Genomic DNA, 18,492 nt, shown 5'->3' with positions numbered 1-18,492 from the left:
ATCTGTTTGTGAATGTTAGCTTTTGTTCGTTTTGATTAGAAAAGACGAAACGACTGAGATAATGACCGTAATCTCTCATCATGGGATTTTACAGGAGGTGGCCATGAAAGGGTTTCTCGCCTTCTTGCCTTATTTATTTATTAGCTTTAAATAATAAATATAAATGTAAATAGATGAAATATACGTGTGACTTGTCAGTCGCAGTATAATAAATATAAGTAATATATAATATAACATAAAGTAACTATAAACTGTAATAAATTCATGAAATAATTTATAAAAAAACTAATAAGTAAAACAATAAAAAAAAAAACAGAGTAAAACACCTTATGAGGCGGTGAACACTTTCATGGCGGAGTAATAAGCTGTCTGGCTCCTCGTACAGTGCAAGTCTGTGTATCGGAAACCGGTAGTCGATATGGTGTAGCTAGTAACAGTACGATTATTGGGAAACTTGCTAACATTATCTTTTAGAAAAACTGGACATTGAAATAAATAAGTTAATAGAAGTTTTAAAATTGTGTTTTAATGACAGTTTGTTTACACGAATGTCTGGGTTGCGAGTTGTACACTGCCCTTGTAACAATCCTTTTCTGAATCAAAAAATTGAATTTGGCTCAATAGAATTTCCTCAAGCCATCACTCCATGCCTCAAGTGCGAATATACATAGGTGTAATGTTATGGCAGTATCATAGTTGGCTGACCGTGCAATAACTTTGTAGCAAAACAGGCAGAGCTTAACTTGCCAACCAAGTATGACAAATGTTCCCTCCATTTCAGATTTTGGTCTTAGATTGTTTTTTGTTGCATGCTTCGGCCTGAATGCTCTGCAGGAATAGAGGTATTATAGAAATTTGACGATTAGTATTTGCCACTCGTATCAGCGAATACGCACGCACGCACCCCCACACTCACGAGGCTAGCCCGACACGTGGTTATTCAGTAATCTCAGACTCATGAGTAAACAATACTATGTGACAAATTGAGCGTCTTATACTTTGTTTGTCATAATTCTTCTCGTTATGTTGTGAAGAATTTATATATACTAATCACTATAGAACACAATTACAAATGACGATGGTGAGGGGAAGCCCACTACACTGGTGATTATAATAATGCGGTAATACTGCCGGTCCTAGTACCCTGCACTGTGTGTGTGTCTGGGTCCATCCGCACTTGCTATTTGGAAATAATATAGTACTTTGCAGCCAAGTACAGAGCCCACGGCGCAGGAATCGCAGTTGTGTATTTACTAAAAAACTAGCTTGGATCATGTAGTAGGTATTTACAGACAATGACACAGAAAACTCAACATTCTCCAGACATTCAGCATTTCTCGCCCGTATCACTACCGGAACGGAAATCATCGAAGCGAGACGTCCAAGGATGCTGGGCTGTAGTCGAGGCCTCATTCTTTTCCAGGTCATTGGTCACTGAGATAGCCCCCTCCCTCCTCCTCACTAAATCACCCGACGGAGCGAAAATTTTGGATTAGAATGGGGCGGCCAACGTGGTGTCTATTAAATGAAATCAAGGATAGACAACTTCCTGTGTAGTTACTATAGATTATTTTTTATATCTAACTATTTACTTATGATTGGTAAAAAAGAAAGAATAATTTCACAGAAAACTGTTAGGAAGCAATTACTTTACTATTTACTGCGGGAAAAGAACTCAGCAATGTAAGTAGCCAAGATATAGCAAATCGGATCTTGAGTGGATCGGTCTCCGTATAAAATTTTAACAATTCGGTAGTTCTTGACTTGTAACAACCGGTTCTACTGATAACCATGTTGACTTTAGCCTCAGAAGACCAATGTTGAACCCCAACCACTTTTACGACCTTATTTTTATCGTGGAGTATGTCTTATTTTAAAAAATCGACACGCTTTTAAGTTTTTTCAATAATTTTATCGGTTATTCAGAACTAAAATCTCTAAATTTTAAATATTTTGTCATTTAGATATTATAGAATTAAACGTTTGGCTGCACATGATTATACCTCTAAACGAGACTCATTAAATCTGATAAAATTAACTCCACCAAAACCTAGCTTGAGTGTTCCTCGTGTGTTTTGGTCTATAAGCTGAACGGATCTCTGCAATGTCGTATATCGTACATTCAACACGCTTATCACTGATGTACACAGTCATATAAGAAGGTTACAGACCCTCTACCCAAATGAAAGTTTCAAATATAATCGTAGGAAAAATGTATTGGTAAAAATAATCAACGCAGAAAACATCAATATAAATTTATACTTTACATAATTCATAACTTGTAGATTTGTCCTGGATCTGTTCCATTGTCCTTCAGTACCCACTCCAAGTAAAAAGCCTCCTTCGAAAATCCTGGCTACGCAAACGACACTCATGGATATTTGCGTTTTCAAAATTAGTAATTTACAAGTTATACTACAAATTGAAATGTTGTAATGTAATTACTTGTCTGATAACTAAAAAAACAACATACGTTATTTTAATAACTCAGTTTTGGCAAAAATGCATAGTAATACAAATCATGTATAGTTACTTTTACAATTTCCTCTATTTTTTAATGATTTTTTTACAGTTATATGGGATTTTGGTAAATGTTCTCGAACTGTTTACAAGTTAAGTCAGTTCACACTATTTGACACTCCTAAAATTTGAACAGAATGTATCTTTTTATCCAAACTTAGAATATTTATCAGGAATAGCTTACTTATACGAGTTTTTCCAAAAGATGAGCTTAACCTCTTTTATATATAAAAACAATAACATTAGATTTAACGCGTTTGACCGTGGTTTTATGTGATTTATGTATGCGACATCAATCTGTTACAAATATTCATGTTCTTACCGAAAGTTTCTGAATGCATTCACCGAACATGATCCCCATAGCCTATAACCACATAGCGTTCAAAAGTTTATATATGTATACATCAATATATATATATGCTATATAACGCTACTCTGGTGAAGTATAACTGTCCAAAAGTTTATATATGTATACATCAATATATCTATGCTATATAACGCTACTCTGGTGAAGTATAACTGTCCAAAAGTTTATATATGTATACATCAATATATCTATGCTATATAACGCTACTCTGGTGAAGTATAACTGTCCAAAAGTTTATATATGTATACATCAATATATCTTTGCTATATAACGCTACTCTGGTGAAGTATAACTGTCCAAAAGTTTATATATGTATACATCAATATATCTTTGCTATATAACGCTACTCTGGTGAAGTATAACTGTCCAAAAGTTTATATATGTATACATCAATATATCTTATGCTATATAACGCTACTCTGGTGAAGTTTATAACTGTATACATCAATATATCTTTGCTATATAACGCTACTCTGGTGAAGTATAACTGTTCAAAAGTTTATATATGTATACATCAATATATCTATGCTATATAACGCTACTCTGGTGAAGTATAACTGTCCAAAAGTTTATATATGTATACATCAATATATCTATGCTATATAACGCTACTCTGGTGAAGTATAACTGTCCAAAAGTTTATATATGTATACATCAATATATCTATGATATATAACGCTACTCTGGTGAAGTATAACTGTTCCAAAAGTTTATATATGTATACATCAATATATCTTTGCTATATAACGCTACTCTGGTGAAGTATAACTGTTCAAAAGTTTATATATGTATACATCAATATATCTTTGCTATATAACGCTACTCTGGTGAAGTATAACTGTCCAAAAGTTTATATATGTATACATCAATATATATATGCTATATAACGCTACTCTGGTGAAGTATAACTGTCCAAAAGTTTATATATGTATACATCAATATATCTATGCTATATAACGCTACTCTGGTGAAGTATAACTGTCCAAAAGTTTATATATGTATACATCAATATATCTATGCTATATAACGCTACTCTGGTGAAGTATAACTGTCCAAAAGTTTATATATGTATATATATGTATACATCAATATATCTATGCTATATAACGCTACTCTGGTGAAGTATAACTGTCCAAAAGTTTATATATGTATACATCAATATATCTATGCTATATAACGCTACTCTGGTGAAGTATAACTGTCCAAAAGTTTATATATGTATACATCAATATATCTTTGCTATATAACGCTACTCTGGTGAAGTATAACTGTCCAAAAGTTTATATATGTATACATCAATATATATATGCTATATAACGCTACTCTGGTGAAGTATAACTGTCCAAAAGTTTATATATGTATACATCAATATATCTTTGCTATATAACGCTACTCTGGTGAAGTATAACTGTCCAAAAGTTTATATATGTATACATCAATATATATATGCTATATAACGCTACTCTGGTGAAGTATAACTGTCCAAAAGTTTATATATGTATACATCAATATATCTTTGCTATATAACGCTACTCTGGTGAAGTATAACTGTCCAAAAGTTTATATATGTATACATCAATATATATATGCTATATAACGCTACTCTGGTGAAGTATAACTGTCCAAAAGTGCTGAAATAAGTTGAAACTTAGTAATAAAATTGATCTTATAAATATCTCGGGTAAATTTGTTGGCCAGTGTGGTACGCCATTTTTTTAGTATATGGACAGTTCAAACTGAAAAATCCCTAAGTCCGTTATTATATGTCAATATTATAAATGTTATAAACGTCTATAAAAGAAAAAGTATTCTGGAATGCTTATGAAATGAACTTTAAGCTATAATCAATGGTTTTGTATATCAAACACTTTTCGTTATATAACTCTTATAATTTCGACATTTATAATTTCTTTTAATGTAAATCCCATTAAAAGAATAATAATATTTCCCAAAAAGTCTACCTACTCTTTCAACTAAGCCGGGAGGACTACTTCACGTAAATCCGACTATTTTTTAAGGATTTCTCTATGTTTTGTTTTGTTGTAATTATTACGTGCCTATTTACTTACAGCGCTTCCAACTGAATCTCGGAAAATATGCTATTTTAGTAAATAAATTTGTACAATACTTTTATAAGATGTTTATGATCTTAAAACGGTTTATTTTTGCATCAGATATTTCAATAAACGTTTCAGAATTAAATGGTTCCGGACGGCCGAGCGTCGACAACAGCCTACTGTGTCAAAACCTGCCATAATCGTCCAAGTTACACCTTTTTATTGCCCCATTATTTCCGGAGTAACGCGCCACTTTCACCGTGTACTGTATCGGCTGTCGCTAACCAGGTTACGCAATAATTTCACGTTGGTAATTAGCAGTCCGCGTAATTATGAGGAGCGTAGTGTCCCGCTACGTTTACCTCGCTGCTTATGTAAAGCAGACCCGCATTCTTCCCGTTTGTTGTTTGGATAAAAACCGATGCACTTGGATGGTTCTGAATGTAACCGTATTACTGTTGAAACACTTTCGATTGTTATAGTTATGATTAGTGTCTTCTGGTACTGATTAGATAGATAATTGTTTGATGCACTTGGATGGTTCTGAATGTAACCGTATTACTTTTGAAACACTTTCGATTGTTATAGTTATGATTAGTGTCTTCTGGTACTGATTAGATAGATAATTGTTTGATGCACTTGGATGGTTCTGAATGTAACCGTATTACTTTTGAAACACTTTCGATTGTTATAGTTATGATTAGTGTCTTCTGGTACTGATTAGATAGATAATTGTTTGATGCACTTGGATGGTTCTGAATGTAACCGTATTACTTTTGAAACACTTTCGATTGTTATAGTTATGATTAGTGTCTTCTGGTACTGATTAGATAGATAATTGTTTGATTCAACCAGAGCTTATTTGTTCCAAATACCAGAGGTGGTCGAGGTATTTCTTGTATGCCCCAAGAAAATTCTGAACATTCAGAACTCAATAGTAGTTTCCATCACTAGACAAATATTTTTTACGTACGTATCCACGGGAAATCTCTTACACGCGGTGAAAGGTATGTAATTTTGTACAAAATGGAATAAAATGGTTCCCAGAGCTACAGGGGCTGCAAGAAGTTAGATAATTCTCCTATTAAACCACGCGTGGAGGTTTGATCACTTAAAAAGAGTCAAAAGCCACCAATCCTGCTCTTCTCAATTTATATCAGTTTCTCTTTTGTTCCATTCTATGTTGCAGCTCATACAAAATTTATTTTTTAATGAAACATCAAATTCATCTTGATTGAGTACAATCATGTTAATGGTTATTTTCAGCTTATTCATTGTGCAGCTTCTTAAGAACATTCCAAACGCTAGAGAGGTTAGATTCTTGGAACAATATAATGATTAAAATGTGTTTAATGAGTTTTTAATAGTGTTGGTCTAAACGACTAGTCGACTACCTGTTTATTCGACTAGTGCCCAAAGTAGTCGACTAGTCGGTTGATTTGACTAGTCGTTGCTGAACCACAGGTTGTTAGTAATATGAGTTACATTGCGTTTTGCTAAATCGAACACTTGAAACATTAGCGACTTGTACATTTAGTCGACTAACGACTAGTTGTTTATACATTAAAGTAAAGATGTAAACTTGTTCATTTGCTAATAATGAAAAGCGTCAGACATCACAAAAGAAGACCGTACAATTAATTAAATAGTTTAATTCAGTATAAATGTAACCATTAGTTTTTCTACCTACAAAAAGTTATAATCCTCATAATACAAAGTACAAATTAGGCATTTTAAAGAAAATGCTCATGTTTTGTAACACGGTAATTGCATTGGTCAATATGAAATTACAAAATTCATTTGTACTTATTTTACAGTAGACTATATAATTTGTTTGAATTGTCTTATTTTTTATTTTGTATTACAATGTAAAAAAATATTGTATTAACATTTTTTAGGACAAGTCTACTTATTCTATCAATTGCTACTTGTTCGGCAATATTAAAAAAAGTCTTTTAGAAGGGACTGGCGTTGCTAGAAACTATATGTTCTTTTTACAAATAATAAATATCTGAAATTACATTTTTTTAATTTATCACTGTAAGAGAGAGGGTTTTTACGATCGTACACTTTTGTATACGATTTATATTTCCTCTCAGAAGCTGATTGTTTTTGTAACTCATCCACGAGGCGTTTTGGCATGACAAAATGTCTGATAGGATTTTAGTAGACTTATAAGTCTAAGTAGTAGGGCAAGTATACTAAGGACACGCGCTCAGTACTCGCAATTCCTGAATCCAGTTTTAAGCATCAGTGAGTGCAACTGAGGTACACTCATCATCAAATACTAATATAAGCGACCATGTTGCACACCGTCATGTCAGGTCACGTCGTGCTAAAACTGGATATCACACATTTCTGACCGGTGTGGACGTTCTTATTTTACAAAATATTACTTCTTGGAAAGATGCCAAGCAGGTGTGGATCTTGATAGCTTGTCTATTCCCGTCCCACTCCCTCCTCCAGAATTTTTGCCCACCTTCCCACCTACGTAGGTCCAGAGGCTCTTGCAGGGTAGTTCGGGTATTGATCTACATTATTTTCTCTCCGCCAAAATAACTTTGCTTTCGATCATTCATAGAAATTTTTTGTAAATTTAAGACATTAATAGCGATAGGCCCTGTTATCATATTAGTTTAATGATAAAGAAGTTGGTGAGATCAAAATTAAAAATATATGAGATATAAAGAATTTTATAGAGAAATTAGTTAACCTATACAATCTTTATTCTCTTTTGTCTTATTTTACGCCTGAGGACGGTTTCGAAATCGAATGATACTATCTCAGGCGTAAAATAAGATAAAAGGAAACATAGATTGTTAACACAACATACTTTTCTATCACATGGTTTAACACATTCAGAGCCTAATAAGTATGAATAACAATAGAAAACATGTAAATTACACATATGGCATAACCTGGTACTAATATGGAATAAGTAGCACTGAGTGTGCTAATCTCGTCTTATGCAGCATTCGTACGTGCCACTATCACTAGCTGAAAGGACTCCTTTGGCAGATAGTGCAATTGGTCGAAAGTCGCCAGAAGTATTGACAAAATTATCTCCGAAGAGAAAAATATTTTACGATATTGTGACAAAAATGTTGTGACCACTCGTCAGAATGGGAATGTTCTGATACAGCGTGGGACAGAAAGGGTTTCCTTTAACAATCGAATTAAAGTGTAGTCATTTACCATAGGTTTTACCTTATAATTACGGAATAGATATAATACATAATACAAAGTGAGAGGCGCTTCATTGAAGTGTTTGATGATAATTTTTGTAAATAGCCAATTTGACTTGTACCATGTATTAATATCATTGCATATTTCTATTTGTACTGGCCCATTGCACATGAGTGACTGATACACCAGAATATGGAATGTATTGAATTCAAAAAGGATTATCCACCGATTGAAATAATCCGCTCCGGGTCTTGCTTATAGTTTTGTCATTATATGTCTGTGTGTTGTTCTTTCAGATTTCTATGTCATCCAAAATACTTCGTTTTAAATGCGAGGAACATTTTAGTGTGTCAATTCTGTCCGTTTAAGACGCCAGAGCAGGTACTTCTCTAGTGTGTCCTGTCAGAACCTTCTCCCTGCTGGAGACAGAGCCAGTGGCGGCTCCCAGGTTGCAGAACACGCGGGAAGTGAGTTATCTGAGGGCGGGTTTCCGAAACGTTCCCACAGTCACCTTTCAATGAAACACGTTGGGACATCACCGTTCCCTCATGTACAAGCTTTCTCACAATCTCCGGCCCGGGCACTGGGATCGATCCCTTTCTAATACAGCGATATCTACTCGGCTAGACAAGTGCAACACGTTAGAACCTCAAATGTGGCCTACTATTGAAGAAGTTTGGTCATGTACTACTGTTTGTCTTTGGGTGCTCTAACACACTCGTAATAATCAATATGTTTCAATATAACGGCACTCAAATAGATAGAAAACATCAATTATATCACATCAATATTTCATTGCATAACTCATTCTTTTACAGTTTACGTTCCTGTGAGATTTCAGAGAAACACTTCTTAACTTGTAAATTTCTGAAGTAAAATAAGCTATACTATAAAAGAGTTCGTTCCACATGGTCAGATAAATAGTCTTAGCTGGGATATATTCTAGTTATGTATTTACTAGCTGTTACCCTCGGCTTCGTAAGCAAATTCCTGCAGTATGACAGGTGCGCACAGGCATATTCTTTTTAAGTGACATATCAAGCATACCTGGGACAATTGATGATAATGTGGTTCCCATCTTCTGATACACTTTATCTCGATGGCTCCTAACGTTGAGTAGCTGCTATTGCGTCATCAAACCCTTCATTACAATATACGGTCACTAACAATGGATACAGATTCCCTGCAGTTGGACTCTATAACCATTGTTAGTGAGCCTCTGCGGTAATATGATGGAGTCCTATAGGAATATTTAAATTTGAATAGGCGTATTAAACATTAGTAGAACAGTGTTAATATTTCTTGAGAAAGTTCAACACAATCACGTATAATAGTAAACATTCAAACATTGACATTCATAAGACTTAGGATTAGAATAACTTCATAAAAGGACATCCTTACCTTACCGCGGGATCGTTCCAATATACCGCGCTAGTTTTGAACTGTCTGTTTTAACCTTAAGAAGTATTTACAAACAATCTGTAACTTTTACAATACCGTCTCCCTTGATATTTTTTAAATCTGTATTCTGTGTATTCTCATATATCCTGGATATTCAGCTTAAGTTGTATATATTATATATATCCACAGGAGGGTTCACTTCTGGTTGGTTTATACCTTCCACTTTCCACCCCCACACTGGGCACAGCAAAATCCGATGTGTCACTTAAATCTGGGCAACGCTGTGGATGTCCAGGAGCGGCACATTACTAACCGCAAATGTCAAGATCGATAGTCTAGTACTGCAGGAGATGACTGTTGGAGTTGGTGGAGCTCTCTAAGTGTTAAAGACAGAGTTGATAACATAACCATACGGGCATGCCAACCCTGCCCGCTTTGCCTGGAGAGGCTGATACAGAGCTGGCCTCCCCTTCTTTCAAGGACACACAACTGAGATTAATGCCCAAAGTCCTTCCTCATGGATCACAACAGGAGGCGGCCCCTACCTTATTAATCCAGAACATCCTATAATTCCAGATACAGCGCAAAGGTCCTTTTAGAACTAAGTGCCATTTCTAAGCTTCTTCTCCTAATACAACAAAAAAACTTATATCAATTTATATTTGATCAGCACTATACCCCTCATCACTGCAAAACAGGTTCGCTGCACTCTATAATTTCCTCAGCCCTAGATAAATTGCCCGTAGTGTCTGGTGCTATATTTTATTTGCTTGTCGACAATGGACAGGAATGGATATGAAACATCGGGTAGAATATTAATTGTGGAATGAGTTTAAATAAGAAATTATATTTCCATTCATTACTACAAATATTCATAACGTTACTATCTTATTATAGTAGTTCCGAAACATAAACAGGTGTTTCAGTGTTTAAACTAAGTTATACATACTAAAGCCTAATCGGTTTAGTAGTTTTCACAATACCACCTCATCTCTAACATTTGTAGTATATGTTGAACAGTGTGTGGCATATTGTACTCTTTTGAAATAATCATTCAGACGAAAATCCTGTATACGTTATCATCACTAAAGTGAAGTGCTTCACACCTTCCGTTAGAATGTGGGCAATGTGTTGATATTGTGTGTAAACAAATACTGTAAAATATTTATTAGGGAGAACATCGTGAAACTAGAAGCATAGTGCTGGTAGGTTGGGGTTAAAATTCAAAGTAGTATTTATTTACATGTACATGTAATTTTGTTTTAAACGCATGTGACTCTGTATATGTTGCGATAGGCGTAAGAATAATAAACAAAATATCATAACTAGTTATATTTTCTTACATATTACTTCAACATCATGTAAAGTTATTTCCGTTTATCATGACATTATTTTCCTTTTCTCCAAATTCAGTAATTTATAATTATATCCACTGAGTGATTGAAATATTTCCCAGAGTCTGATGTGACAGACACGATTGACAGCACAGGGAAAACTCGGTGGCAGTGATGAAACCCGGCGGAAAACGTGTTGATGCAAGCAGTTGGTAACACTGTATCAGATCAGCTGTTCGGCGCGGTAATCAGCTGTGTGGCGTGTGGGTAATGGCGGGACCTACGACAGTAATTGGACTATTAATTGGTGGATCACTCTTCTCGGAGTTAGTCCGTTATTCGTTGTCGTGTTGATTAATAACCCATCAACGTTTTACCGACTCTCGGCCTATATTTTATCGTTGCTGACTTTCCGTTATTTCAGGATTCATGAGTTATGCGGACTACTTCCACTTCCATTCCACTTGGTTCCACGCTGTTCAACCTTTCACCGTTCATGTTTGTATATACACTATAGACACAAACGAAACAAGCAAAATACTCGGATCGTTGTCGGTTGGGGGTGGTACAAGTGTCTCTACAGAAGAAATGCTTGATTAATTCAAAACTGTGATTCTTGTACAGTCATAATTTAGAATGAGAAGTTGTAATTGCTGAAATTCCCTTTTTTATAACGAAAACTTCAGAAATCAAACATCATGTTGACTGAATTATCCTTACACACCCTGAGAGCTACTGAGTGCAGTACACTGTATAGAAAGTAAACAACATGGTATTGCTCAAGGTAGCTTACTGCAGCAGAATTATCCTTACACACCCTGAGAGCTACTGAGTGCAGTACACTGTATAGAAAGTAAACAACATGGTATTGCTCAAGGTAGCTTACTGCAGCAGAATTATCCTTACACACCCTGAGAGCTACTGAGTGCAGTACACACTGAGTATAGAAAGTAAACAACATGGTATTGCTCAAGGTAGCTTACTGCAGCAGAATTATCCTTACACACCCTGAGAGCTACTGAGTGCAGTACACTGTATAGAAAGTAAACAACATGGTATTGCTCAAGGTAGCTTACTGCAGCAGAGAAGATGATGACATGAAACAAATCAAGATGATATATTTATAGTAGATATAATTCTTGATCGGTTTAACCATCTTCTATTTTTAGAAATGTTGGACCTTAAATACTCGTATATGGACCTCCCAATTCAAGGAGAAAATAACTATGAACACATAAACATAATGGTAGTTCTCATAGTAACTGTCTCCCTCCCCCTACTCAAATCCAATTCCTGAACACCTACTGCGAAGCAATGTACGAAATATATGGGGTTTATCGTTATCCAACAATACGCATACAGAATTGTTAATATATTACGTTCTATGTTGAAGCACAAAGCGTAGTCCAAATTTATGATCCTAAATTGAGCCATTCCACTATACTACATTATACGAGTATAGTACTATTAAAGTTGTTCATTACTTAGTTTCCCCAAACAGACACACTCGAGAGAAACTGTTCTGATAACAATTCAAACAATAATAAACTAATGAAAAGTGTATGTAACAAGTAAATAAAACCATAACTGTTATTTTATTTATATCATGATTTTTTTAATAAATAATAAATTATAACATTTGCTTTTACTTTACGTATTGAAGGATTTACAATTCTTGTATCGCTTTATTGCTGTTTAAAATGCACTCTCATTTTTGTCATAACAGCATTTATTTGCTTTCTGCCCACACTGTTCTTACCAAACGATAACAAGTTTATAATCTATTGCACTTGGATATTTCGCATCAAAATTCAAAAATTATAGGCTAAGATAAATCCTCTTTGTAGTCAATATTAAAATTTCCAATTTGATAACCTTTTTACGCCATCAAGATAATTAGCGTGTGAAAGGTGCTATTCATAATTATATAATAATCTCATAATTGAAATTAAAAAATCGTCAGAGCTGTGATTCACTAGAGTGGTACAGAGACAAACCGGACTGGGGTTCAGAACAAATTGAAAATTCATGTAATCCAGAAGTAGGGTTTCCCAATGGCCAACGACACCTGGTTATTAAAACTCTTAAGAAGTCAATTAACCAGAACAGTATAATAGAAGTAGGGGTTAAAAACAAATTAATGAATTTGAAGAAAGTACAATGTTGAAGTTCTCATCACATGTCATTAGTACGTATTTAATTCAAACTAAATCCAGTGTTACTTAAGTTCCCGCATATATTGAAATGCAATACAGTATTGATTTGTTTACTTTTCTTTTGTACTTCATTGTTGGAAGATTCATGAATTGTAACAATTTTTGGTGTCATCGTGTCTTATAACCGAATAATGTAACCGGAGTAGGTATAAATATATGTAACCTAAATTGTAATTTTTAATCTTCTCAGGATCATTTAGCCAACCAACTATGGATGAATAAAACCTCAGTCCCGTTTAGACAATCTTCGGGGGACATGATAGTTTTGGTGTACCATATTCCAACTCATTTAGAAACTTCTAGACCATCCTTAACTTTCGAGTCGAACAGCACAGACGGCAGCTTTCGAACACTTGACATCACAAGTTCGAGTCGGATCAATCAATAGGCTCCACGAGGGCATCAAACAATCAGTTAAACAAAAAAATTCAAAACTCGACTAAAACGTGTTCTTAGCCTATGTCAAACGCATTTTACTCGACTGATGAGTTCATGATGGGCCGCTGGGATGAAAATGTTTGAAATTAATAACAACCACGAAACCCCCGTTTCTGATACATACAAGAATTTTATTGCATTATATGTATTTACCTTGACGAACATCATTTATCTGATGTAGTTATGTATTTTATATAGTTACGTTGACGCATGCCATGCAATATTGTAATTGTTTCACGCAATAAAGAAAATTATTATCATCATCCAGAAAATATATTTTTCCTGCACGGCCGTTCTGGACATATTTCTTCACCTGTTCAACACAATACTCACTGTGACTGCTACCGTACATATCGGATGCAAGGGTATCTGCTGTATTGACCTTCCTCACCTCTCACCGCGGTGTGTTGACAAATCCGTGGCGTGGCCGATGTGCACCTTCGCCACATTCTGTCTCTGTTGACAGTTGTGGTTCTTGCAACCCACCATTTCCGATTGGCCACGCCAGGTCATACTGCGAGGGCCACTCGTGTCTGTCTTTCCACCGCCAATCGTCCACGCCTGCCCGGAGGTGAATGGTTGTCATATGTCGCACCCAGTTTACAGCGTAAAGATTTCATAACACAAGGCATCGCTGTGTGGAATCTCCCAGTCGCTTACCTCAGGGCTTCAGAAAATATAAAATATACACAAGGCATCGGTGTGTGGAATCTCATGGTCCTCTTACCTCAGGACTTCATTAAAGATGAAAGACACACATGACATCGCTGAGTGGAATCTCCTAGTCCGCTTACCTCAGGGCTTCAGAAAAGATGAAAGACACACAAGACATTGCTGTGTGGAATCTCCTAGTCTGCTTACCTCAGGGCTTTAGAAAAGATGAAAGACACACAAGACATCGCTGTGTGGAATCTCCTAGTCCGCTTACCTCAGGGCTTCAGAAAAGATGAAAGACACACAAGGCATCGCTGTGTGGAATCTCCTAGTCCGCTTACCTCAGGGCTTCAGAAAAGATGAAAGACACACATGACATCGCTGAGTGGAATCTCCTAGTCCGCTTACCTCAGGGCTTCAGAAAAGATGAAAGACACACAAGACATCGCTGTGTGGAATCTCCTAGTCCGTTTACCTCAGGGCTTCAGAAAAGATGAGACACACATGACATCGCTGAGTGGAATCTCCTACTCCGCTTACCTCAGGGTTTCAGAAAAGATGAAAGACACACAAGACATCGCTGTGTGGAATCTCCTAGTCCGCTTACCTCAGGGCTTCAGAAAAGATGAAAGACACACAAGACATCGCTGTGGAATCTCCTAGTCCGCTTACCTCAGGGTTTCAGAAAAGATGAAAGACACACAAGACATCGCTGTGTGGAATCTCCTAGTCCGCTTACCTCAGGGCTTCAGAAAAGATGAAAGACACACAAGGCATCGCTGTGTGGAATCTCCTAGTCCGCTTACCTCAGGGCTTCAGAAAAGATGAAAGACACACAAGACATCGCTGTGGAATCTCCTAGTCCGCTTACCTCAGGGTTTCAGAAAAGATTAAAGACACACAAGACATCGCTGTGGAATCTCCTAGTCCGCTTACCTCAGGGCTTCAGAAAAGATGAAAGACACACAAGGCATCGCTGTGTGGAATCTCCTAGTCCGCTTATCTCAGGGCTTCATAAAAGATGAAAGGTACAGAAGTCCCGCTGTAACAATTGTCCAGAGCACGATCAGATGGCATTAATAAGTATTAATATATATGAAAGGCGGGAATCCTCCTGTGTCTGCGATACCCAAAGAAATAAACATACAAAATGTCACTTGCTAAGTAAATTTATAAAATAATTGAACCAATCACTTAGTAAATCTTTTAAATAAGTAATGCCAGAAATCCCAACTTCGAATCATCCTAGACAAATTACTCTGCACGGGCGGAACTAACCTGTAATGATAATATTAACTTTTACTTCCTTAGCAACAAGGATTTATGAAAATCATTTATAAATATGGAAAATTTGATTATGCAAACGGGGCACAATTTATCAGCTAAACTTTGTTCGACTTTCTTTTCTGAAATATATTCTGCTTTCGCCTGCTCTTGGTGTTTTAAAATATTGATAGTTTCTTTAAAGATAACTTGTTTATTTATTCTATTAATACGTTTTTAGTTTTTGTACAGATAACCATTTTGCATAAAAAGTATGGTTGTAAGCAACAAAGAACAATCCAAATTCGAGGAGTTCTCGTCACTTTGAAGTAGCAGCCATTTCGGCCGAACCTATCTTCGTCTACTGTGGTTCAATAACCTGTAATCTATAATTATATATGGTTCATTTTTTTTAAAGATGCCATAGCGTTTCAATCCATCCATCTTCCTGGACCAATGGCCTGTGCGAGGACTTTATTAAATGGAATAGGGAACATGTACTGTGCAGTACAAGATATACAGTACTGATAAAAATGCTGACCGTAGGCAAATTTGACCCTGGATTACCTCTCACATCCCAAATCCGTTGCCTTATACAGTATTGCCAACCTCTCATTTAGCATTTTATAAAATTACACCAAGGACCTTATTTTAAACATTAATAACTACGGAATATATAATAGCTGCGATGACAGAGCCCTGAGGCCCCCAATGTAACGAGGGGCGCGGGGGGGGGGCGAGCTCACACTCTGCCCGACTCGGTTTCGCTGCGAGGGACCTGTTAGAAAGCTCCGAAACTAACTCAGGGACACACACACCTCGCTCTCCCGCCGCTTACAATTTTGCCAGTAAAATCTCAAACTCAACAAAATCAAATGCTTTTTTTAAATCTACGAAAAGGCCTGTCGACTTCTTACCTACTTTTAAACTAGAATAAATTATATCTGTCACTTTAATAAGAGCCTCTTCCGTAGACCTACCAAATTGGTTGTTAAGAAAAAAAATTAATACTCGTATTTAAATAACTAATCAACCTTTTTCATTAATTTTTCAAAAATCTTAAAAGATATTGATAGTAAGCTAATTACCTTTTATTATCCAACTTAAAGGACGAGTTCTTTTCATTGGTGTGGACAATAATACTTAATTTCAATAATTTCGGGAATTCTCAAAAAAAAACTTATATTTATTAATCTACCCAAATCGGTGATATTACCTGAGCAATATTTCTAACCAGAGTTGACATGATCAAATCCAGATTGTTTATATTTTTTTAACCCTCTTATACATAAATTCTAAAACCTCATTTTTATCATTCGGAAATAAAAAAAACCATTTGTTTCGTTATCAGATTTTACGTTTACCAGGTATTAGTTTATTGTGTCAGCTACAGCTCTAGAATCAGATAAAATCTCTCTACTTTCATGTTATATTGTATCTACAGATTTTTTCGAAATCGTGCTAGTCAAAGAATTGACAATTTTCCACTGAAGTAATGTATCACTTTTTGCTTCATTAATTTTTTACTTTATAGTATTATTTATTTAATTTTTTAATTTAAACACAATCTTAAAAAAATAACAAGCAAAATCTCTGTTATATGGCCTAGTTTTATAGATTTTATCTAACTTATTTTTCTTTTAAATTTGTTTCAGAGCTTCAAATTTATCCAAGTGCTGATGATTTTAGCTTTATCTAATTTATTTCTAACATATACAGTTCTTTATAACTATTAATACTACCTAAAACTTTTATGAAACAGTAAAAAAGATTCATTTGTATTCTCATACTAAAACAAGAACTGTAATTAACACTACTCAGTTTAAATCTAAGTTTATCAAAATCTATAATAGGTTTACTTTGCCCGTATACAGTATTATATTGTGATAAATTACGTGAATGTGAAGATATTATGTTTAGGCCTAACATATATTGGCCATTAAAATTCACATAGAACATGTCCCTATTAAACAATGGTCAAGTCTTAATGCCTAATAAAATGGTCTAAGCAGATTTGTGAATTGGCTGTAATTCTTGCTAGACCCTTGATTAATTTTGAAAACCCGTAACTATGTAACATACTTAAATAACTAAGAACACTAGGTGTATTTTCTAGAGTATTGAGGTTAAAACCTCGTATTAACACAGTTGAGTGTGAAACATTAGATACATTACTTTGACAATTCAAAATCAGAATCTACAAAATCTTTTTCTGAGAGGTTATTAAGTATAATACTTAGAAATAATGAGTCAGCAGTCAAAGATTGTATGTTTAAGTCAGTTACACTAATATTATCTGAGATATAACATATCACACACCCCCCCCCTCACCCGCTCAATAAGTGTGATTGCAACAATGCAAAGCGTTATATTCTGAAATGTTGTATAGGTCTACTTCGTTCCTACTAATCCAAATTTCACTGAGAACAACCAATCTTGCACTCTGTTTGACCAAGTATTAATAAGAAGTCGTTAAAATTTCCTAGTTAGGCTTCCGACTTTAGCATAAATCAAATTTTCATTTTTATTATTCTGAGATACAAACAAATATTAAAATTGTTAAGTTTAAAGTTAGTTGTGTTCCATTAATGGGGTCTTTTTCGTTTAAGGGCCAGCACAAAAGACCCTAGCTTGCCTATTCAAAACTCAGATCACGAGATGCTTGCCCGCTGCGCAGCGCTTTGCGCTGCTTGCTCTTTTAGGAAAAAAATTAACTCGAGCTTGCAAAGTCCAAGCCCAGATCAACTCACCACGCTTTATTGAACAAGAAAAACTAAGTATAACTCACTCATGAGAAAATGGTTTCATTACAGGCAAAAGATAGGCGGCGCGCGTTTATCACTGATGAGATAAGACGAGTTTATGCTAGAAGTAGTACCTGGACTACTGCCCTACGAACTAATAACACAAAAAAACGATTAAATGCACTGTCAGTCAGGTATAGTATGTTTGTAAGGTGCTGGCCCTTAAACGAAAAAGACCCCATTAATGTTTTACACTTACAAAACAAAAAATAAAATCTCTGTTAAAAACTACATTAGACTATTTACACAGGG

General features: G+C 35.3%; 1 protein-coding gene across 1 annotated transcript in view; it reads left to right on the top strand.

Moving 5' to 3' along the window:
* The window catches only part of LOC124366460, a 70,771-nt gene that overhangs the window by 12,734 nt on the left and 39,545 nt on the right, over positions 1-18,492 (top strand). The window lies entirely within an intron of this gene.

Source organism: Homalodisca vitripennis, chromosome 7 (genome assembly GCF_021130785.1).
Source record: "Homalodisca vitripennis isolate AUS2020 chromosome 7, UT_GWSS_2.1, whole genome shotgun sequence".
NCBI lineage: Eukaryota > Metazoa > Arthropoda > Insecta > Hemiptera > Cicadellidae > Homalodisca > Homalodisca vitripennis.
The sequence above is the reverse complement of the archived record's forward strand: the minus strand, read 5'-3'. Positions and strand labels throughout refer to the sequence as shown.